The following is a 23,810-nucleotide window of genomic DNA, read 5'->3' as shown; positions in this document are numbered from 1 at the left end:
GCTTTATGGAGGGGGAATCTTTCCTGTTCATATCGCATAGCTTGTCTCAAGATCCGGAACTAGCATAGCCTTCCACACAAGAAGCATGTAATACACACCAGGAAAATCCTGCTGCTTCCAACACATGCTTGATTAGCACTCTTGTATAAGCAATCACTACTAGAGATAAATAATAATGTCCAGGCTATAGAAATAAGATAAAATGTGTCTCTATTGCTAAAACACAATGTTTAGAATTGATTACCACTGCAGAATGGATATTTCACTAAAGTTTTCTTGTGTTTCAACTAAAAGAATATAATTTTATTTTTAGTAAGCGATGTACCGAATAAAAATCTATCAGTTTTTCTCAATTTGCATAGAAATTTGTCATTGTCAACCAGGGATTATCCTTATCAGCCAGAGCAATGGGAACATAGTTTTGTACGATTGTGCATTAACTGCAAGTTTCAATTTAAATATATTAACTTTTTAAGAGATTTGTTTCACTTTATATTTAGGTTCAAAAATATGTTTAATATAAGGGACAATGTATTTTTGTATCTCTAAAAGCTATTATGACATATTTTAATAATAAGACCTTATAATCCAAACTATTAAAATAAAATTACAAAATTGCATATCATAATAGGGCATGCAATTTTAAACAACTTTCCAATTTACTGTTATAATCAATTTGACTTTGTTCTCTTGGTATTCTTAGTTGAAAACTAAACCTTGGTAGTCTTATATGCTAAGCTCTTGAAGGCCGCCTCTTTTCTGAATGCATTTGACAGTTTTTCGCAGCTTGAGGGAGTTACTTCATATGTACCATATAGATAACATTGTGATCATGCCTGTGGAGTTACTTATGAGAGAACACTGATTTCCTAAAATGCAAGTCTGTCAAAAGGACTGAAATAAGGGGGCAGTCTGCAGAAGTAATCACAGAGGTAAAAAGTATATTAATATAACCCTGGTGTTGGTTATGAAAAACTGGGGATAGGTAATAAAGGGATTATCTATATTTTTAAACAATACAAATTCTGGAGTATACTGTTTGGCCTATCCGGGCTTTTGGAACTCAGTGCCAGACCGGAATTGATCCTCGGACCACCACTAGCTGCCGACCACTGGAGGCTAACCGTGGCTCAATTCCAGTCAGGCACTGAGTTCCAGGAGCCCGGATTGGTTAAGGAGGTTTTGCTGATCCTCCAGTGGTCGGCAGCAGCTGGCAGTCTGAGGCTCAATTCCGGTATGGCACTGAGTTCCAGGAGCCTGGATAGGCCAAAGAGATTTTGCCAGTCCTCTGGTAGTTGGCCGCCCACAGCGGTCTGGGGCTCAATTCCGGTCCGGCACTGAGTTCCAGAAGCCTGGATAGGCCAAGCGGGTTTTGCCGGTGCTGCCGGCGTTTTAGCTCATCTCTGTGACAAAATATGCATTGTCATGTAAAATGTATATTATTTAAAGTATTGGAGATATCTTAAAATAAATTTAATATGTGCTTGCTGTTATTTCAAACATAAAGATATGTTTGAAAATATCTTTATGTTTAAAATAATATTAAGCAAATATTAAATCTATTTTAAGATATCTACAATAATTTAAACAATATGCATTGTACATGGCAAAGCATATTATTTAAACATTAACCCCTAATCAGCCATAAACTAAAACTAAATGTATAAGCTAAGGCCCAAAACATAAATATTCAATATTTAAATGATGCATTGTTATGTACAATGCATAATGTTTAAATATTTAAATATAAATTAAAATGTGATTAATGTTGCTTGTTGTGTTTATTTCTAATTAAAGACAGTATAATTAATACATTTTAAAAGGGACACTAAACCCAATTTTTTTCTTTCGTTATTCAGATAGAGCATGCAATTTTAAGCAACTTTCTAATTTATTCCTATTATCAAATTTTCTTTATTATCTTGGTATCTTTATTTGAAAAGAAGGAATGTAAGTTTAGATGCCGGCCCATTTTTGGTGAACAACCTGGGTTGTTCTTACCAATAAACAAGTGCTGTTCAGGGTCTGAACCAAAAATCGTCTGGCTCCTTAGCTTAGATGATTCAAAAGGAGGAGTCTGATAGTTTGAATAAAATCCAAAATATTTATTGATATACATTAAAATTCAAGGAAGGAAGCCAAGTATATAAGGAAAAGCACAGGACTGTCTGGCTTATGCGTTTCGGCTTACGCCGTAGTCATAGCCAATATTGCTAGGATCAACCTATCTCGTTTAAAAACACTAAGAATCAACCTTACTGGTTGCTGTTAATTAGATACCCTGAACCTAATTATTTAATTGAGTTACCAAGTCAGCAAGTAACAACTTCAGGAGTGAACAGGATATGATGTAAACAGACTAAATATTGATTGATACATATACAAAATACGAATGTCAAGTTCATAAAAGAAAAAAATAATGCAATTTCAAATTTACACAAACGTAAGATATGTTAGTATATACATTCAAAAACAGAGAAATATATGTAAATATAAACATAAATCTAAATCAAACTTTAGACATATGGGGAAATGCCAATACTCCAAGAACATGTCAGTGCTAAAGAATTAATATGAAAATATATATAATGAAACACTGAAACAGCCCCTGGAAACAATATGACTACTGCAAGACATATTAATATGAAATAAATACGCCACATAATAGCATATTTCACATCTCCACATTGGTATCAATATCATTGTAGGGGATCCCCAGGGAGGGCACTGCATATTTCATTCCCAATAATTAATAAGGTTATATTTAGAATTAAGTCCTTTCGGTATGCGAGTGCCCAACCTGAAGATCCAATGCATTTCCCTTTTGGCTAAGATTTGATCCAAGTTACCTCCCCTCTTAGGTGCAGTTACTTTTTCAAAATTCTCACCAGTAGTAGTGTATCTGAAAGAATTAGTAACATACACATAGTCGCAGGGCTTGCAGTGACTGTGGCCCCATCTAAACATTCCAACATGTGTTAACCAAGAACTCACAGAAGTTGTGGTGGATTTAAGTTGTGTGGGCGAGAGGATAGAACCTAATGTGCGAAATAGTAGACAAGTGTTCCCATATACGGGAATTGACATCTCGTTTTTTGGATTGGATCTTCAGGTTGGGCACTCACATACCGAAAGGTCTTAATTCTAAATATGACCTTAGTAATTATTGGGAATGAAATATGCAGTGCCCTCCCTTTGGATCCCCTACAATGATATTGATACCAATGTGGAGATGTGAAATATGCTATTATGTGGCGTATTTATTTCATATTAATATGTCTAGCAGTAGTTATATTGTTTCCAGGGGCTGTTTCAGTGTTTCATTATATATATTTTCATATTAATTCTTTAGCACTGACATGTTCTTGGAGTATTGGCATTTCCCCATATGTCTAAAGTTTGATTTAGATTTATGTTTATATTTACATATATTTCTCTGTTTTTGAATGTATATACTAACATATCTTACGTTTGTGTAAATTTGAAATTGCATTTTTTTTTTCTTTTATGAACTTGACATTCGTATTTTGTATATGTATCAATCAATATTTAGCCTGTTTACATCATATCCTGTTCACTCCTGAAGTTGTTACTTGCTGACTTGGTAACTCAATTAAATAATTAGGTTCAGCGTATCTAATTAACAGCAACCAGTAAGGTTGCTTCTTAGTGTTTTTAAATGAGATAGGTTGATCCTAGCATTATTGGCTATGACTACGGCGTAAGCCGAAACGCGTAAGTCAGACAGTGCTGCTAATATACTTGGCTTCCTTCCTTGAATTTTAATGTATATCAACAAATATTTTGGATTTTATTCAAACTGTCAGACTCCTCCTTTTGAATCACTCATTCCACCAGAGTGACAGCTTGATTCAGGCACACAGATACAGTCTGTTGTCTTTCACTGGCTCCCAGGCTAGCAGATTCACTGGCTCCCAGGCTAGCAGATTGCTCTGCAGGATTGGTCGTTGAAACGTCACTGGACAGTCACTGATGCAGTAACTCATGATTGGCTGACATTCACTTTGGCCCGTTTGTACAGTGGTGAGAAGTATATCTTAATAACGATTTCTAAAAGCTGAAAAAGCTCTGTAAGAGAAGAGCCATGTATAGAAAATAGACGCTCCATCTTCTAGCGCGCAGAATAACAAAGAGGCGGTTTGTGATAAGCTACATCACGCCCGCATTGTTGCCTGCTGTTGCACCACCCAATTTGGCCAAGCACAGCTCCCTCTGCCTGTACTTCTGAGCCTACTGGCGTCTGCTATCAATCGGCACTCCTGTATTGGACACCGCTGGTCATCTTACTTGACGTCGAACGCTCCAGTTGCAGCTGTGATTCATATGGGCGACTCTGAGGGTCCCGTGTTGTTCTGCCTGGCACTCCGGTCGTGCCGCTTCCTCTGTGAGTTGCCACTGCTAGGGGCTCAGGGCGTTCTATCTCCTGTTGGTTGATCCTGTCTGTACTTCCTCTTCCTCTCTTTTTTTCTAGGTTTACAAACTCACTACTGAGCAGACTTGACAGCAAGGAAGCAGGGGCAGAACCAGCACGGGGGGGGGGGGGGGGGGGGGTTAAGGAAAACTGTGGGTGGTGATAGATTATCTTGTTCTTCTGTTTATGAGAATGTGTTGTGAGCAAATGGTTAAACTTTGCTCTGTGAAGTTCCAGGCCTCTCTCAAAATTGACATTAGTAATGTAATATTATATTATAACTATATATATATATATATATATATATATATATATATATATATATATATATATATATACAGTATATATATTATATGTGTTATTATATAATATTATATTTATATTATAATCAAATTCCTGAAATGAATGCTGTAAATGTAAAAATAGCAATATAAAAATAGTTTTTATGCTTGTGAGACATGTCGCTATCCATCAGTAAGGCAGTGGGGAGTCTGTTTATCAGCCAGTGGGCAATCTTTTTTTTTGCAAATTTTTTTAACGTTTTTTTAAAATGCACACAGACATACACTTCCAGTTAACTTCAATATTAAAAAAGAACAGAATTTTAAAAAAAAATGTTTAATATTTTACTGCTCTTTTATATGCATGATAGCAATTTTTTACAGTACTGGCCCTTCAAGAAAACAAACCAATGGCAGACTACTCTCATGTGCTGCACACAGAATTACAGTGCTGTACTATAAATGCAGGTGGCAAAAATTCTAGAAAAGGTTTGTTTTTAGCTAAGGGGCCTATGGAATCTTCCTCAATAGTGGTCACACAATCACTTAGAACAAGCGCTATTGTGAAACGGCGCAAATTGAACCGGCGTATGTTGTAAAGTGCTTTACACTGCTTGTGCTATGTGAGGGAAACTTTCTTCTTTCCCTAGAGCTTGCACCAGCCACTCTTTTTCTAGCTTTTGTGTTGTGGTTTCTGCTGTAATGCGAGATACTAAGCTTTACTGTACAATTTTTTTTACACATACACAGTGACATTTCATTACCCTTCCCCAATACAGCAATACATCTTTTTCACCTAGATTACAAGTTTTGAGTTCCAGTTTTAACGCTGAAAAAATGGCCATTTCAGTGTAAAAAACGGAATGCAGCCATTACATTCCATAGCGGTGCCATTACAAGTTTTGTGGTGAGGCTAAAAAGCTTGCATTCCAGCCTATACCGACACGATCCGTTCCGCAATCTGAGACAAGTAGTTATGAGTTTTGCGCCACCAAACTGTTACACAACACTGATAACTAAACTGTTACAAAGTACACTAACACCCATTTACTACCTATTAACTCCTAAAATGAGGCCCTCCTGCATTACAAACACTATATTAAAGTTATTAACCCCTAATCTGCCGCTCCCGACATCAACGCCACTAATAAAATTTATTAACCCCTATTCCGCCGCTCCCCGACATCGTCACCACTATAATAAAGTTATCAACCCCTGTTCCCCCGCACCCCAACATCGCCCACACTATAATAAAGATATTAACCCCTATTCCGCCGCTCCCCGACATTGCCGCCACTAAATAAAGTTATTAACCCCTAAATGTCTGGCCTCCCACATCACCGCCACTAAATAAACCTATTAACCCCAAAACCGCCAGCCACCACATCGCAAAAAAACTAAATTAAACTATTAACCTCTAAACCTAACAACCCCCTAATTTTATATTAAAATTACAATATCCCTATCTTAAAATAAATAAAAGCTTACCTGGGAAATTAAAAACCCTAAGGTTAAACTAGAAATTAAACTAACATTACTATTATGCTAAAATTAAAATAACTATCAATTAAATAAATTAAATTACACATTAAAAAATCCTAACACTACTAAAAAAAATTAAGTCTACAATTACAAAAATAAAAAATACTAAATTGAAAAAATAAAAAACACTAAATTACGAAAAATAACAAATTAAATTATCCAAAATAAAATCAATTACACCTAATCTAATAGCCCTATAAAATTAAAATAGCCCCCCCCAATAAAAAGCCCTAGCCTACAATAAACTACCAATAGCCCTTAAAAGGGCTTTTTGTAGGGCATTGCCCTAAAGAAATCAGCTCTTTTACCTGAAAAAAGGGCATTTAGCTCTTTTGCATTGCCCTGAAAAGGGCATTTAGCTCTTTTAAGAAAAGCCCAAACCCTAATCTAAAAAAAAAAAACCACCCAAAAAAAGTAAAAAAATAACCTGACACTAACCCCTGACGATCCACTTACAGTTTCTGAAGTCCGGACATCCAGGCGGCGAGAAGTCTTCATCCAGGTGGCTAGGTCTTCATCCATCCAGGCGGCGTCTATCTTCATCCAGACGGAATCTTCTATATTTATCCCGGCGGCGCAGAGCAGGTCCATCCTTGAAGACATCTGGCACGGAGCATCCTCTTCATACGGTCCCCGCCGTACACTGAATCTTCAATGCAAGGGAGCCTTTTCAAAATCGCGTCCCTTGCATTCCTATTGGCTGATTTGATTTTTTTAATTCAAATCAGCAAATAGAATGAGAGCTACTGAAATCCTATTGTGAGCTACTAAAATCCTATTGCCTGTTTAAATCAGCCAATAGGATGAGAGCTACTGAAATTCTATTGGCTATTCAAATCAGCCAATATAATTTCAGTAGCTCTCATCCTATTGGCTGATTTGAACAGCCAATAGGATTTCAGTAGCTCTCATCCTATTGGCTGATTTGAATTTCAAAAATCAAATCAGCCAATAGGAATGCGAGGGCCGCCATTTTGAAAAGGCTCCTTTGCATTAAAGATTCAATGTACGGTGGCGACCATATGAAGAGGATGCTCCACGCAGGATGACTTCAAGGATGGACCCGCTCCACGCCACCGGGATGAAGATAGAAGATGCTGCCTGGATGAATGAAGACCTCGCCGCCTGGATGGATGAAGACCTCGCCACCTGGATGAAGACTTCTCGCCGCCTGGATGTCCGGACTTCAGAAACTGTAAGTGGATCGTTGGGGGTTAGTGTTAGGGGTTTTTTTTTTTACTTTTTTTGAGTGGGTTTTTTTTTTACTTTTTTTGAGTGGGTTTTTTTTTAGATTAGGGTTTGGGCATTCTTAAAAGAGCTAAATGCCCTTTTCAAGGCAAGAAATAGAGCTGAATGCCCTTTTAAGGAAAATGCCCATACAAATGCTCTTTTCAGGGTAATGGCTAGCTTAGGTTTTTGTTAGAGTTAGGTTTTTTATTTTGAGAGGTTGGTTGGGTGGTGGGTTTTACTGTTGGGGGGGTCTTTGTATTTTTTTTTTCAAGTAAAAGAGCTAATTTCTTTAGGGCAATGACCTACAAAAGGCCCTTTTACGGGCTATTGGTAGTTTATTGTAGGCTAGGTTTTATTTTTTATTTTGGGGGGGGCTTTTTTATTTTTATAGGGATATTAGATTAGGTGTCATTGTTTCTATTTTGGTTTGTTATTTTGTTTGTTATTTTTCGTAATTTAGTGTTTTTTAGTTTTAGTAATTTAGTGTTTTTTTATTTTTTGTAATTGTAGATTTAATTTTTTTTAGTAGTGTTAGGTTTTTTTAATGTGTAATTTAATTTATTTAATTGATAGGTATTTTAATTTTAGTATAATAGTAATGTTAGTTTAATTTATAGTTTAAACTTAGGTTTTTTTAATTCCTCAGGAAAGTTTTTATTTATTTTATGATAGGGATATTGTAATTTTAATATAAAGTTAGGGGGTTGTAAGGTTTAGGGGTTTTTAGTTTAATTTATTTTTTTGTGATGTGGGGAGCTGTCGGTTTAGGGGTTAATAGGTTTATTTAGTGGCAGTGATGTGGGAGGCCAGAGGTTTAGGGGTTAATAACTTTATTTAGTGGCGGCAATGTTGGGGAGCGGCGGAATAGGGGTTAATATCTTTATTATAGTATGGGCGATGTTGGGGTGCGGGGGAATAGGGGTTAATAACTATTTCGGTGGCGGCAATGTCAGGAGCGGCAGATTAGGGGTTAATAACTTTATGTAGGTGTTGGCAATGTCGGGTGCAGCAGATAAGGGGTGTTTAGACATGGGGTTTATGTTAGGGTGTAAGGTTTAAACTTAACTTTTTTTTCCCCATAGACATCAATGGGGTTGCGTTACGGCGATCGCCATTCCTCACTTCAGGTGTTAGTTGATGTCTATGGGGAAAGCGTGCACAAGCTCATATTCTCAGCCCTTGGATTTTGTGCGGTACGGAGCTCATCGCAACTATATTGCACGCACAAGGCAGGTTTTTAAAAACTTGTAATGACAGCTCTATGGAGGGTGAAATAACGCAACTTTTGTTGCGTTCGTTTCACACCCTCTATAGAGCAAAACTTGCAATCTAGGTGGGTTTTTTTTTCTTGACATGAAGGAATAAAAATTGCACAATGCATGTTGTAGTCATTAAGCATATTTTTTGCTTATGATTGCACTATGTATCCAAGGTTCTGTGCATAATTGTTTATTTTCCTCCCTAAAAAAATTCTGGGTAGAACATTTATGGATTGATTGCTAAATTTTGAATAAATTTGTCAGGCCATGCTTCAAACATGTGTCTTTGTCAGGTGATTTAAAAAATGTTTCACATTTGGTAATACTAGTTGTAAAGGGCAATCTGAACATTTACACCTAGGAGAGAAAACCCATTAACAGCAGCAAGAAGCAAGCAGAAAGATGTTAATGGCTTCACTGTAAACAACAACCTTCTGCTGTCATAATTTAGCCAGTGCAAAAAGCCCTTTTGTGTTTTTCCTCACTCTTAGTTTTCATATATTTCATTAAATCATTGCATTGGGTACCTATCAAACAATTGTGTTTTCCATACAATCTCAGAAAAATGGTGAAGAGTATTTGGAGGGAAAGGTGATTTAATCCTCATGTGGTGGACCTTTAAATGTATATCACCTGTTTGGTTTAAATGTGAAGACTACCTAAGGAAATTGTTTAAGAGATTAATTTAACAACTGCTAACACTTAGATACATATTATAGAGGCCTTTAATTGAAATTAACAGGGAGAAAGGAAACAGAAAATTTAGTAAAGTGATTGTAATGTTTACAATGTATATGGTAAAAATGTTTCTATTGGTTAATAATTGTGTTTAATACTTTAGTTGGGGACAGATGTAGCAAGACTTTAAAGGTACAGTCTAGTCAAAATTAAACTTTCATGATTCAGATAGGACATGTAATTTTAAACAATTGTCCAATTTACTTTTATTATCAAATTTTCTTTTTTCTCCTGGTATTCTTTGTTAGGCTAATATGCTAATTTCTAAGCCATTGAAGGCCACCTCTTATCTGAATGCATTTGACAGTTTTTCAAAGCTACACAGCGCAAGTTCATGTGTGGGAAGAACAACACGGAAGGGGCGCCAATGGTGCAGATCAATGGGGGTTTCTGAAGATGTACCAGTGTACAATGATAACAGGGTACTCACAATAGATGAGGGCATTCAATTATGCCAGTAGAGACGGGCTGGATTTTAGCAGCAATCCAGCTGGCTGAACAGGTAGGCAGCTCTCTATCAGTATCCAAACGGAGACAAGCTAAAGAAGTGAAACAAAGTACAGAGGCGCCAATGGTGCAGATCAATGGTGGTATAAGGCACAATCACACCCCAATATGCACAGAATACTCACATGTAGTGAAGGCAATCAATCTTGCCCATAGATACAGGCTGGATTTCACAGCAGTCCAGCTAGCTGTTCCAAGGTGTGGTAGCAGATGGGTGGGTATTAGAGTATTGGTACTCTATAGTAGCATAGCAGCAAAAAGTAGTAGTTGTAACACTTAGAGTGGATTTGATAAAAAAGTAAATTTATTTAAAAAGTATAAAAAATATATATATATAACACATATATATATATATAACAATACCACTCATCTCAGTGTTAAAACATATATCTTAAACATAAGGATTAATCCTTATGTTTAAGATATATGTTTTAACACTGAGATGAGTGGTATTGTTATATATATATATGTGTTATATATATATATTTTTTATACTTTTTAAATAAATTTACTTTTTTATCAAATCCACTCTAAGTGTTACAACTACTACTTTTTGCTGCTATGCTACTATAGAGTACCAATACTCTAATACCCACCCATCTGCTACCACACCTTGGAACAGCTAGCTGGACTGCTGTGAAATCCAGCCTGTATCTATGGGCAAGATTGATTGCCTTCACTACATGTGAGTATTCTGTGCATATTGGGGTGTGATTGTACCTTATACCACCATTGATCTGCACCATTGGCGCCTCTGTACTTTGTTTCACTTCTTCAAGTTCATGTGTGTCATATAGTTAAAGGCATGGGCGTAACTAGAAACCACAGGGCCCAGGTGCAAGAATGTAAGAAGGGCCCCCCCACCCAAAAAAAAGTGAATTTGATATACATCTTTTTTATATATATATATATAATTAAAACACAGAAAAAAAATGTAAATCAGATTACATGTATGCAAAAGAAGGTACCCTGTGCCCACAGTCTGTGAGATGATATGACCCCCTATTACTGTATATAGTGACACTGTTTAACCCACCAGTACTGTATATAGTGAGTCAGTGACACAGTCTGTAATCTGCCGGTGAGATGGCTGGCCTGACCCTACCCGCCCCAGTACTTTATAAAGTGACCACAGTAGTCTGTGACATGGTCCAGCCCCCCTGTACTGTATATAGTGGTACTGTATAGACTGACACTGTTTACCCCCACCCCCCCCATGCTGTAGTAACAAGGTCTGTAATTTGCTGGTTCCACAAACATGCACACACACACGTACATACATGCATAAATACACACACAGTCACATACATTCATACACACATACACACACACACATAAATACCAATGGGTAAAACAGAAACACTAACCCCTGTAGTCAGAGACACTAGTGAAGCATCATGTCACACTCACATGATACCAGTGCAGGCAGTGGCAGGTCAACGTTTTTTATTGTATAAAAGAAAATTTATTTATTTTTTTAAAGCAGGGCCCCCACCATTGGGGGCCCAGTCGCAATTGCGACCTCTGCACCCCCTGTAGTTTCGCCCCTGGTTAAAGGGACACTGAACCAAAATTTTTTCTTTCATGATTCAGATAGAACATGCACTTTTAAGCAACTTTCTAATTTACTCCTATTATCATTTTTTCTTCGTTCTCTTGCTTTCTTTATTTGAAAAAGAAGGCATCTAAGCTTTTTTTGTTTCAGGACCATGGAAAGCACTTTTTTATTGGTGGATGAATTTATCCACCAATCAGCAAGAACAACCCAGGTTGTTCACCAAAAATGGGCCGGCATCTAAACTTACATTCTTGCATTTCAAATAAAGATACCAAGAGAATGAAGACAATTTGATAATAGGAGTAAATTAGAAAGTTGCTTAAAATTGCATGCTCTTTCTGAATCCCAAAAGAAAACATTTGGGTTCAGTGTCCCTTTAACATTGTGCTCACTCCCGTAGAGTTATTTATAAGTCAGCACTGATTGGTTAAAATGCAATCAGCCAATAGGATTAGAGCTGCTAAAATCCTATTGGCTGTTCCAATCAGCCAATAGGATTTTAGCAGCTCTAATCCTATTGGCTGATTGAAATCTTTCAGCCAATAGGAATGCAAGGGACGACATCTTGGATGACGTCACTTGCATTGAAGTTCCGTATGAAGAGGATGCTCTGCGCCGGATGTCTTCAGGATGGACCCGCTCCGCGCCTGATGGATGAAGATAGAAGATGCCGTCTGGATGAAGACTTCTTGCCGACTGGATGAGGACTTCTCCAGCTGGATGAAGATGGAAGAGGCCGCCCGGATGAAGACTTCTTGCCTTCTGGATGATGACTTCTCCGGCTCCGGGTTGGATCCTTCAAGCGGGACTTCAAGAACTGTAAGTGGATCGTCGTAGGTTAGTGTTAGGTTTTTTTGTAAGGTTTTTTTGGGTGGGTTTTATTTTTAGATTAGGGTCTGGGCATGTAAAAGAGCTAAATGCCCTTTTAAGGGCAATGCCCATACAAATACCCTTTCTTTCATGTAATTGGCAAGAGTCCATGAGCTAGTGACGTATGGTATATACAATCCTACCAGGAAGGGCAAAGTTTCCCAAACCCCAAAATGCCTATAAATACACCCCTCACCACACCCACAATTCAGTTTTACAAACTTTGCCTCCTATGGAGGTGGTGAAGTAAGTTTGTGCTAAGATTTCTACGTTGATATGCGCTTCTCAGCATTTTGAAGCCTGATTCCTCTCAGAGTACAGTGAATGTCAGAGGGATGTGAAGGGAGTATCACCTATTGAATGCAATGGTTTTCCTCATGGGAGATCTATTTCATAGGTTCTCAGTTATCGGTCGTAGAGATTCATCTCCTACCACCCTTTTCAGATCGACGATATACTCTCATATTCCATTACCTCTACTGATAACCGTTTCAGTGTTGGTTTGGCTATCTGGATATCTGGCCATCATATATGTGGATGGGTGTCTTTTGGTAAGTATGTTTTCTTTACTTAAGACACTCTCAGCTATTGTTTGGCACTTTATGTATTTATATAAAGTTCTAAATATATGTATTGTACTTATATTTGCCATGATTCAGATTTTCAGTATATTTCCTTTTGCAGACTGTCAGTTTCATATCTGGGAAATGCTTTTTTTAGGAAAAATGTATTTCTTACCTGGGGTATAGTCTCTTTTTCAAATTGACTGTCTTTTAAATTTGCGGGCAGAATTAGGCTCGCGAGGGTGCAAAATTCTAAAGCTTATTGCGTCATTCTTGGCGCGAGATTTTTTTGGCGTGAAGTTACGTTCGTTGATGCAAATTTGTCATTTCCGGCGTCTTAGTCGACACCGAGTCCTTCACATCATCTGTGACACGAGTGTGTCATTTCTGGACGTTTTTGGCGCCAACAAATATTTTTCTGTTTGTTGTGTGTCATACTTGTCGCCAAATATTTTCATTATTTAAGACCCCATTCCTATTTGCCTCTTGCCTTTTTTCTCTATCAGAGGGCTATGCTGTTTGCATTTTTTCCCATTCCTGAAACTGCCATATAAGGAAATTGATAATTTTGCTTTATATGTTGTTTTTTTCTCTTACATTTGCAAGATGTCTCAATCTGATCCTGTCTCAGAAATCACTGTTGGAACCCTGCGGCCTTATAACAGTTCTACCAAAGCTAAGTGCATTTGTTGTAAACTTGTGGAGGTTATATCTCCTGCTGTGGTTTGTAATAGTTGTCATGATAAACTTTTACATGCAGAGAATGTATCCATCAGTAGTAGTTCATTACCTGTTGCTGTTCCCCAAAAGATCTAATGCACAAGATATACCTGTAAATTTAAAAGAATTTATTTCTGATTCTATTCAGAAGGCTTTGTCTGCCATTCCGCCTTCTAATAAACGTAAAAGGTCTTTTAAAACTTCTCATAAAGTTGATGAAATTTCAAATGACCGGCAACATGCTGAATTATCCTTCTCTGATGGGGATCTATCTGGTTCAGAAGATCCTGCCTCAGATATTGACACTGACAAATCTTCTTATTTATTTAAAATGGAGTAAGTTTGTTCTTTGTTAAAAGAAGTGTTGATAACATTGGATATGGAGGAAACTAGCCCTCTTGATATTAAAACTAGTAAACGTTTAAATTCTGTTTATAAACCTTCTGTGGTTATTCCAGAGGTTTTTCCTGTTCCTGATGCTATTTCTGATATGATTTCTAAGGAATGGAATAGGCCTGGTACTTCTTTTATACCTTTTTCAAGGTTTAAAAAATGGTATCCTTTGCCAGCAGTTAGAGTTTTGGGAAAAGATCCCCAAAGTTGATGGGGCTATCTCTACTCTTGCTATACGTACTACTATTCCTACGGAAGAAAATACTTCTTTTAAAGATCCTTTAGATAGGAAAATTGAATCTTATCTAAGGAAAGCCTATTTATATTCAGGTCATCTTCTCAGGCCTGCAATTTCTTTGGCTGATGTTGCAGCTGCTTCAACTTTTTGGTTGGAAACTTTAGCGCAACAAGTATTGGATCATGATTTGTCTAGCATTGTTAACTTGATTCAACATGCTAATAATTTTATTGTGATGCCATTTTTGATATCATCAAAATTGATGTTAAATCTATGTCTTTAGCTATTTTAGCTAGAAGAGCTTTGTGGCTTAAATCTTGGAATGCTGACATGACTTCTAAGTCCAGCTTGCTATCTCTTTCTTTCCAAAGTAATAAGTTATTTGGTTCTCAGTTGGATTCAATCATTTCAACTGTCACTGGGGGGAAGGGAGTTTTTTTGCCTCAGGATAAAAGACCTAAGGGTAAATCTAAAGCTTCTAACCGTTTTCGTTCCATTCGACAAAATAAGGAACAGAAACCTAATCCCTCCCCAAGGAATCTGTTTCCAATTGGAAGCCTTCCTCGAATTGGAATAAATCCAAGCCATTTAAGAGAACAAAGCCAGCCCTCAAGTCTGCATGAAGGTGCAACCCTCATTCCAGCTCAGCTGGTAGGGGGCAGATTAAGATTTTTCAAAGATGTTTGGATCAATTCGGTCCAAAATCAATGGATTCAGAGTATTGTCTCTCAGGTGTACAGAATAGGATTCAGAGTAAGACCGCCTGTGAGAAGATTTTTTTCTCTCACGCATCCCTGCAAACCCAGTAAAGGCTCAGGATTTCCTGAAGTGTGTTTTAGACCTGGAGTTATCAGGGGTAATCATGCCAGTTCCGTTTCAGGAACAGGGTCTGGGGTTTTATTCAAATCTATTAATTGTCATTCAGACCAGTTTTTGATCTAAAAATTTTGAATCGATATGTAAGAGTACCAACTTTCAAAATGGTGACTATCAGGACTATTCTGACTTTTGTTCAGCAAGGGCATTATATGTCCACAATAGACTTACAGGATGCATATCTTCATATTCCGATTCATCCAGATCACTATCAGTTCCTGAGATTCTCTTTTCTAGACAAGCATTAGCAATTTGTTGCTCTTCCTTTTGGCCTAGCGACAGCTCCAAGAATCTTTTCAAAGGTTCTCGGTGCCCTACTCTCTGTAATCAGAGAGCAGGGTATTGCGGTGTTTCCTTATTTGGACGAATTATCTTATCTTGGTACTTGCTCAGTCTTTGCGCTCTGCAGAATCTGACACGAATCAACTAGTGTTGTTTCTTCAAAAACATGGTTGGAGGATCAATTTTCCAAAAAGTTATTTGATTCCTCGGACAAGGGTAACCTTTTTAGGTTTCCAAATAGATTCAGTGTCCATGACGGACAAGAGACGTTTGAAATTAGTTGCAGCCTGTCGGAACCTTCAGTCTCAGTCATTCCCTTCAGTAGCTATGTGCATGGAAGTTTTAGGTCTCATGACTGCAGCATCGGATGCAATCCCCTTTGCTCGTTTTCATATGAGACCTCTCCAGCTTTGTATGCTGAATCAATGGTACAGGGATTATACAAGGATATCACAATTAATATCCTTAAATCCCAATGTTCGACTATCTCTGACTTGGTGGTTAGATCACCATCGTATTGTTCATGGGGCCTCTTTCGTTCGTCCAACCTGGACTGTGATCACAACAGATGCAAGTCTTTCAGGTTGGGGAGCTGTTTGGGGATCTCTGACAGCACAAGGGGTTTGGAAATCTCAAGAGGCGAGATTACCAATAAATATTTTGGAACTCCGTGCGATTCTCAGGGCTCTTCAGTTTTGGCCTCTATTGAAGAGAGAACCGTTCATTTGTTTTCAGACAGACAATATCACAACTGTGGCATATGTCAATCATCAGGGTGGGACTCACAGTCCTCAAGCTATTTAAGAAATATCTTGGATACTTGTTTGGGCGTAATCCAGCTCCTGTCTAATTTCTGCGGTTCATATCCCAGGTATAGACTATTGGGAAGCGGATTATCTCAGTCGTCAGACTTTACATCCGTGAGAGTGGTCTCTCCACCCAGATGTGATTTCTCAAATTATTCAGATGTGGGGTCTTCCCAAAATAGATCTGATGGCATCTCATCTAAACAAGAAACTTCCCAGGTACCTGTCCAGGTCCAGGGATCCTCAGGCGGAAGCAGTGGATGCGTTGACACTTCCTTGGTGTTATCAACCTGCTTATATTTTCCCACCTCTAGTTCTTCTTCCAAGAGTGATCTCCAAAATCATCATGGAACAATCGTTTGTGTTGCTGGTGGCTCCAGCATGGCCTCACAGGTTTTGGTATGCGGATCTTGTTCGGATGTCCAGTTGCCAACCTAGGCCACTTCCATTAAGACTGGAACTTCTGTCTCAAGGTCCGTTTTTCCATCAGGATCTCAAATCATTAAATTTGAAGGTATGGAAATTGAACGCCTAGTGCTTAGTCATAGAGGTTTCTCTGATTCAGTGATTAATACTATGTTACAGGCTCGTAAATCTGTTTCTAGAAAGATTTATTATTGAGTTTGGAAGACTTACATTTCATGGTGTTCCTCTCATAAATTCTCCTGCATTCTTTTAGAATTCCTAGAATTTTACAGTTTCTTCAGGATGGTTTGGATAAAGGTTTGTCTGCAAGTTCCTTGAAAGGACAAATCTCTGCTCTTTCTGTTTTATTCCACAAAAAAATTGCTAAACTTCCTGATATTCATTGTTTTGTACAGGCTTTTGTTCGTATCAAGCCTGTCATTAAATCAATCTCTCCTCGTTGGAGTCTTTTGAAAGCTTTACAGGCTCCTTCATTTGAGCCTATGCATTCTTTGGACATTAAACTACTTTCTTGGAAAGCATTGTTCCTTTTGGCCATCTCTTCTGCTAGAAGAGTTTCTGAATTATCTGCTCTCTCTTGTGATTCTCCTTTTCTGATTTTTCATCAGGATAAGGCAGTTTTGCGGACTTCAGTTGGGGAATGGCGGGATAGGGGTTAATAACTTTATTTAGGTTGCAGCAGTATTGGGGAGCGGCGGGATAGGGGTTAAACATTTTAGTATAGTGGCAGCGTTTAGTGACAGGGTATAAATAAAGTTGGGGAAAAAACGAATAGATGCGAGATCGATGACTGTTAGTTAACAACAGTCCGATGCTCAACGGCTCTTACTTGGTGCGCGTCTTTTTGCCGGCTTTTTTTATAAATAAGGAGAGCGTATTGAGATACACGTCGGCGATGTTGGGCGAGCGTATTGGTGCCGGCGAATGCAACAAAGTTGAGGCTTTGATAAATATCCCCCTGAGTCTATAAGTAACATTCATTGAGATTCAGAAGACTCTGAAATCTCAGATACACGCTGCTTCTTAGAGACTCTTTTGCGCTTACTTGAAGAAGGCATAGCTGCCATCATGTCCTACACACCATAGTTTCTAAACTCTGCAGAAATTCTGAAGGTCTCCCTTGGACTGTACAAACAGAGGGAGGACAGAGTCATATAGTGGCAATGGCAGTAGCATGCATGAGGAGATCCATACATGAGCTACATAACTGAAATGGAGGAGTGACAGGAACCAAATTACAAAAAATACATTTAAATAAATAATTAGAGGAAAGGATCAGATGCAATGTGGACAGTTCCAGAGTGCTCCATGAAGCAATAATGTGCAGTATAAAGGCTATATATAGAAAGCCTGTAGGAGACAGGGAAGCAGGGACAGTATCTCTGTAGCCACTAGAACAAAGGCAAATATAAGGTACGCTAACCAGACATGGGAGAAAGACACAACAGCGCCTACCGGCTTTTCCAACTGCGCAGGAGGAAAAACCGGATAAGGTGCCCTAAGCCGACACAGGAGCAAGACACAACAGCGCGCACAGGCTTTTCCAGCAGCACAGAAAGAAAAAATACGGAACCAAGGAACGCAATTTATAAAGTGGAGGCTCGCTAATTTTTTTTTCTAAATTAGTGCGCGTGAAAATTAAGAATAATTTACTGCTATTTCTTAAGTCTCCATAGTTGCACACAAATACATTTCATATAAAGTGTTTGTTAAAAAAAAGTCCCCTGACTATGTTGTACTCTAACCTGTGTAGCTGATAACAGCTTGTGTGCTTTCTTTTGAAGCATAACATCCACTGTGCTTACATCTGGGGAAAAAATATTGTTTAGTGGTAGCCCATCCAGTGCTGAGCACATACCAACAATGGAGTATAACGACGAAACAACAGGAGGAGGTGACGGACCTGTCCCTGCGACACACGTGGCAAGGCCTCTGACTAACTCACTCATTGAGAGTGATTGTGACACTCCCCATACTGCAGACACCCCTCTTTCTCTCTATAATAGCTCTCTGATGGGGAATATGGGCCTCAACTCAGTCTGAGAACCCTTTTCTATAAAAATTTAGAAGAGCACCTCAAATCTTCCCCCACCTCCTGGGAGGCAAAGTTTAAACTTGCATACCAGTGTGGTGGGAGGGATAAAGTGCTCTTGAGAGTTCTGGGTAACTTTGCTAGGAAGTGAATCCCAAGTGTAAAAAATTATGTACTCTCACCACCTTATTAAAGAAATTAATTTATCAGGTAAGCATACATTTTCTTTTTCTTTTTGTTTATTACTGTGTCTTTTTCTTTTTGTTTATTAGTGTGTCTGTGTGTTTGAGTGAGCCTTAGTCCGTCTCAATGTTTGTGTTTTTTCTTTTTGTTTATTAGTGCGTCTGTCTATGTGTGTTTGAGTGAGTCTGTCTGTGAGTGTGCATCTGTGTATGTGTGTTTGAGTGTCTGTGTAAGTGGGTTTGGGTACATTATGTCTGTATGTGAGTCTCTGTGAGTTTGAATAACACTGTCTGAGTGTGTGGTTGTGTGTGAGAGTGAGTATTTGTGTGAGCCTGTGTCTTTATGTATCTGTAAATCTGTGTGTTTATGAGTTAGTCTGTGTGTGTGCGTATGTGTGAGCCATTGGCCCATATTTATCAAGCTCCATACGGAGCTTGAAGGGCCGTGTTTCTGGCGAGTCTTCAGACTTGCCAGAAACACAAGTTATGAAGCAGCGGTCACAAAGACTGCTGCTCCATAACCCTGTCCGCCTGCTTTGATGAGGCAGACAGGAATCGCCGGAAATCAACCCAATCGAGTACGATCGGGTTGATTGACACCCCCCTGCTGGCGGCCCATTGGCCTTGAGTCTGCAGGGGGCGGCGTTGCACCAGCAGCTCTTGTGAGCTGCTGGTACAATGCTGAATATGGAGAGCGTATTGCTCTCCGTATTCAGCGAGGTCTGGCGGACCTGATCCGCAGTGTCGGATCAGGTCCACCAGACCTTGATAAATAGAGACCTATGTGTGTTTATGTGAGAGTGTGTTTGGGTGTCTAGTGTATATTATTGTGCTTCTATATTTATCTGTTTTTTGTTTTCTTTATTACTGTGTCTTTTTGTTTATTAGTGTGTCTGTTTGTTTGAGTGAGTGAGTTTGACTCTATATTTGTATGTTTTCTTTTTGTTTAGCATCTGTCTGTGTGTCTGTGTGTTTGAGTGAGTATGTATATGAGTTTGACTGTGTGTGTGAGTGTGTCTGTATACATCTGTAAATCTGTCTGTGTGTGTTTGAGTGAGTATGTGTATGAGTTTGACTGTGTGTGTGCGTGTGTCTGTATGTATCTGTAAATCTGTCTGTGTGTGTTTGAGTGAGTATGTGTATGAGTTTGACTGTGTGTGTGTGTGTCTGTATATATCTGTAAATCTGTCTGTGTGTGTTTGAGTGAGTATGTGTATGAGTTTGATTGTGTGTGTGTGTGTGTGTGTCTGTATGTATCTGTAAATCTGTCTGTGTGTGTTTGAGTGAGCATGTGTATGAGTTTGACTGTGTGTGTGTGTGTGTCTGTATGTATCTGTAAATCTGTCTGTGTGTGTTAAAGTGAGTCTGTTTGTTTTTTTGCAAAGTATGTGTAAGCCTATATGTGTTTGTGAGTATATGTGTGTCAGTGTGTTTGAGTGTTTTTTTCTACAAATACAATTAGCGTATATTATTGTGTTTCTATATATAGCTGTATTTTTCTTTTAGTTTATTACTGTGTCTTTTTTGTTTATTAGTGAGTGTGAGCATTTTGTATTTGTGTATGTGTGTTATTGTTATTACCTTGAATACACTCAAGAATAAATTGAGCACATATGTTAGTCACTACTTAACGGGATGAGGGGGGCCACAACCAATGGTTTAGTAAGGGGTTATAAAATTTCTAGTGGTGGCTCTGCTGCCTTCACCTTCATCTACTATGCCTACATCAGCTGCAGAGGACTGCTGTCAGTAGATAGACCAATCTTAGGCAGTGCAAGCACAGTGTGAAGGGTTTCACAAGGAGCAGCACAGGGGATGGGAATATACATTTGCATTTCACCTGGGAGGCCTATGACATCTCCACACTGGGAGAAGATGTATCACTGCCTGACATAACTCCTGTGATTCCCTCTGTCCAGGAGGCACTTTTAGTGGGAAATTAGGTCTCAGCTAGGTTAGAGAACCCTATCAACAAAGTGAAGACCAGCACTTCATAATTCACCTCACTCCACCATGAATGCAAAAAATTGACTGAGGGATTCTGAGAGAGTGGGAGAGATCAAAGCTCTGGTATGTTGTGGTGTTTTTGCCTCCATCTAATGGACTGGAGTGGTGTCTCATTGACTATCACCGTCCTATAAAAGAAATAAAAACAAGTACGTGTTCTATTAAGCCTTATAAATATACTCTAGTTTATGACCCATGCATTTAGGCGAAATTAAACAGAAAATGGTAGGAGGCATCTCCCTTGATAGGCACTATCAACCCCTAGCAGTTCACATGTATAGAACAGAAAGGGGTCAGAACTTAGTTACCAGAATGGAGAATTCAGGCAGATCAAAATCAGTGCAAAATATAAAGCAGAGCACACCAGGAAGCAGACTTTACTAAGCAAAAAACTTGCTTAGTACTCTTGGTATCCTTTGTTAAAAAACATGCCTGGGTATGTTCAGCAGCTGGGAGCTAGCTGCTGATTGGTGGCTGCACAAATATGCGTCTTATCCTTGGCTTACCAATGTGTTCTGCTAGCTCCCAGTAGCACATTGCTGCTCTTTCAACAAAAGATACCAAGAGAATGATGCAAAATGTGTAATAGAAGTAAAGTGGAAAGTTGTTTAAAAATCTACCCTCTATCTGAATCACAAAATAAAAAATTTGGGTTTCATCTCCCTTTAAAAAAGTGGGAGGACAGAGCTGGTGGGGAGAGATATTCCTGCATGAAATGTCTGACTTCTTTCAAGACATGGCTTGGTATTAACCTACTAATAATCAATAATATTCTGCTTTGTGTACATTCACAACAATCTATAAAATGTGCATGGGGGCGGAGCCGGCCACGGAGTGTAATGGGCACAACTTGATAGAGCTCCGACGCCACAGCTCTTACCAAACAATCCCATCTTCGGATATATAAAACCGGTTAATACACTCGTGAAACCATAGTGAAGACATTGCAGCTCATATCCCCACTAGGTGGCGAACAACAAATATGTCACACAAGATCAGGGCTCCACAGAGCTCCACACGGCAGGGGCCATATTGGGGAAAATATGGATGGATAATGAAAATGACAAGCAGCAGCTGATGAAAAAGATCAAATACCTAATAACTGATACCGGACAATGAGGGTAATCTAACACTAAAAACAGCGCAACGTGAGTACAAGAATTATTTACTTTCACCACTGCACAAATTAAAAGAGGCCTAAATATAACCGTAATAAAAATGGATCTCTACATATAATTTGTGCACGAATGCAGGAACATAAGAAAGCCTAACAAGTTAATACAGCACCCTGCTAAACTGTATTATGTAAAACAAAATAAAATAACACTGTCAGGACGGCAGAGAATACATATATAATCCAGAGGCCTGACACGTGGCATTTAAGCCACATTTTCATTGACAACTTTTATGATTAAAAGTAACGCCAGATTAAGCCAAAACAGGATAAGCCAAATGCAATGGCTTCTAGAAGAATATCTAAAGGAGAAAAACCGGTTAAAACAGCAAATATGCAGGGAACTAAAATGGACACATATTTTAAGACCTTGGTAGTCACTATAGAAGGGACAGATAGCCCTCATAACAGCCCACTACCAGAAAAAACTGGAGATGATATTTTACAAACAGAAGATGGCAACAGCCCTGCCACAAAAGCTGATCTCCATTTTTTACCCACTAAAACAGACTTTGCTGCATTCTTAACACAAGTGGGGCAAATGATCAAAGAAGGTATATCAGAGGTGAGGAAATATGTGAACGCCTTGGGAGACAGGGTTCTTCATTTAGAAGAAACTATGGAGACAACAATCTCAGACAACAATCTCAGATCAGGACTCAATAGCACAAAAAACCCTGCAGCAAACTACAATGATACAAGACCTACAACATCAGGTGGAAGACCTGGATAATAGGGGACAGCAAAATCTAAGAGTAAGAGGGGTCCCTGAAGAAATACTTCCTAACCATATTGAAGACTATTTGCAATCACTTTTTGCTATGATATTGGAAAATCCAGATCTACCTAAAATAACTCTGGACAGGGTGCATCGTGCCCTCAGGCAAAAACCAGTGGACTCAGACCCCCCAAGGGACACCATTCTCAAGTGCCACAGCTTCCTTGATAAGGAGAAGATTATGAAAGCTGCCCGCAAACATCACTCCTTAAAACACAAAGGACACGCTCTCCAGATCTATGTGGATATCAGCCTATTGGCGCTGGCAAAAAGAAAAGAAGCCAGATATTTAACACAACGCCTAAGGGATTTGGGTATACCCTATAGATGGGGATTCTAATTTTGCCTGAAGGTTTCTTAAAAACAATAGAATAATACTCTACAAAACTCCTGAAGATATATCAGATTTCTGTGGACAACTGGGAATACCCCAGCCTTCATTACCATCACTTCCGGAACCCAGAGAAACCTCTAATGAAAGCTACACAGGAGAGAAACCTAGGCCTCAAAGACAACCATGGCTATTAAACTCCAGAGCAGGAAGACAGTAGAAAAACCAGCAGGCTGAATACCATAAATTAAATCACCTAAGGAAATGGGACTTTACACATAGATGCTAATCCTAGAATTGAAAGGCAACAACATGGTCTTTATCCACCCTCACCATGCTAAGGATAAATTAAATTACCGATATATTTCAACAGTTGTTATACCGAACTGATATAATGGTAATTGGTTTAAAAGTATGAAGTTGGAAAACTTGACTTTCTACAGAAGTTAGTAGTATCCACCCCTTAGTATTGTTTAAAACATACGGAGCACTGGCTCCCTCTTTTAATTTCAATTGTGAACCTAGAGTTGGTTTTGGTAATGATAATGTTTGAAATTCCACAATGCAATGCTAACCTATGTTTTT

General features: G+C 38.6%; 1 pseudogene; it reads right to left on the bottom strand.

The window, feature by feature from the left end:
* LOC128661710 (tyrosine-protein kinase ZAP-70-like) overlaps positions 1-21,835 on the bottom strand; it is a 40,122-nt pseudogene extending 18,287 nt beyond the window's left edge.
* Between the last annotated feature and the right edge of the window lie 1,975 nt (positions 21,836-23,810).

Source organism: Bombina bombina, chromosome 1, assembly GCF_027579735.1.
Source record: "Bombina bombina isolate aBomBom1 chromosome 1, aBomBom1.pri, whole genome shotgun sequence".
NCBI lineage: Eukaryota > Metazoa > Chordata > Amphibia > Anura > Bombinatoridae > Bombina > Bombina bombina.
Note: the sequence above shows the minus strand (reverse complement) of the source record. Positions and strands in the feature narration are given on the sequence as shown.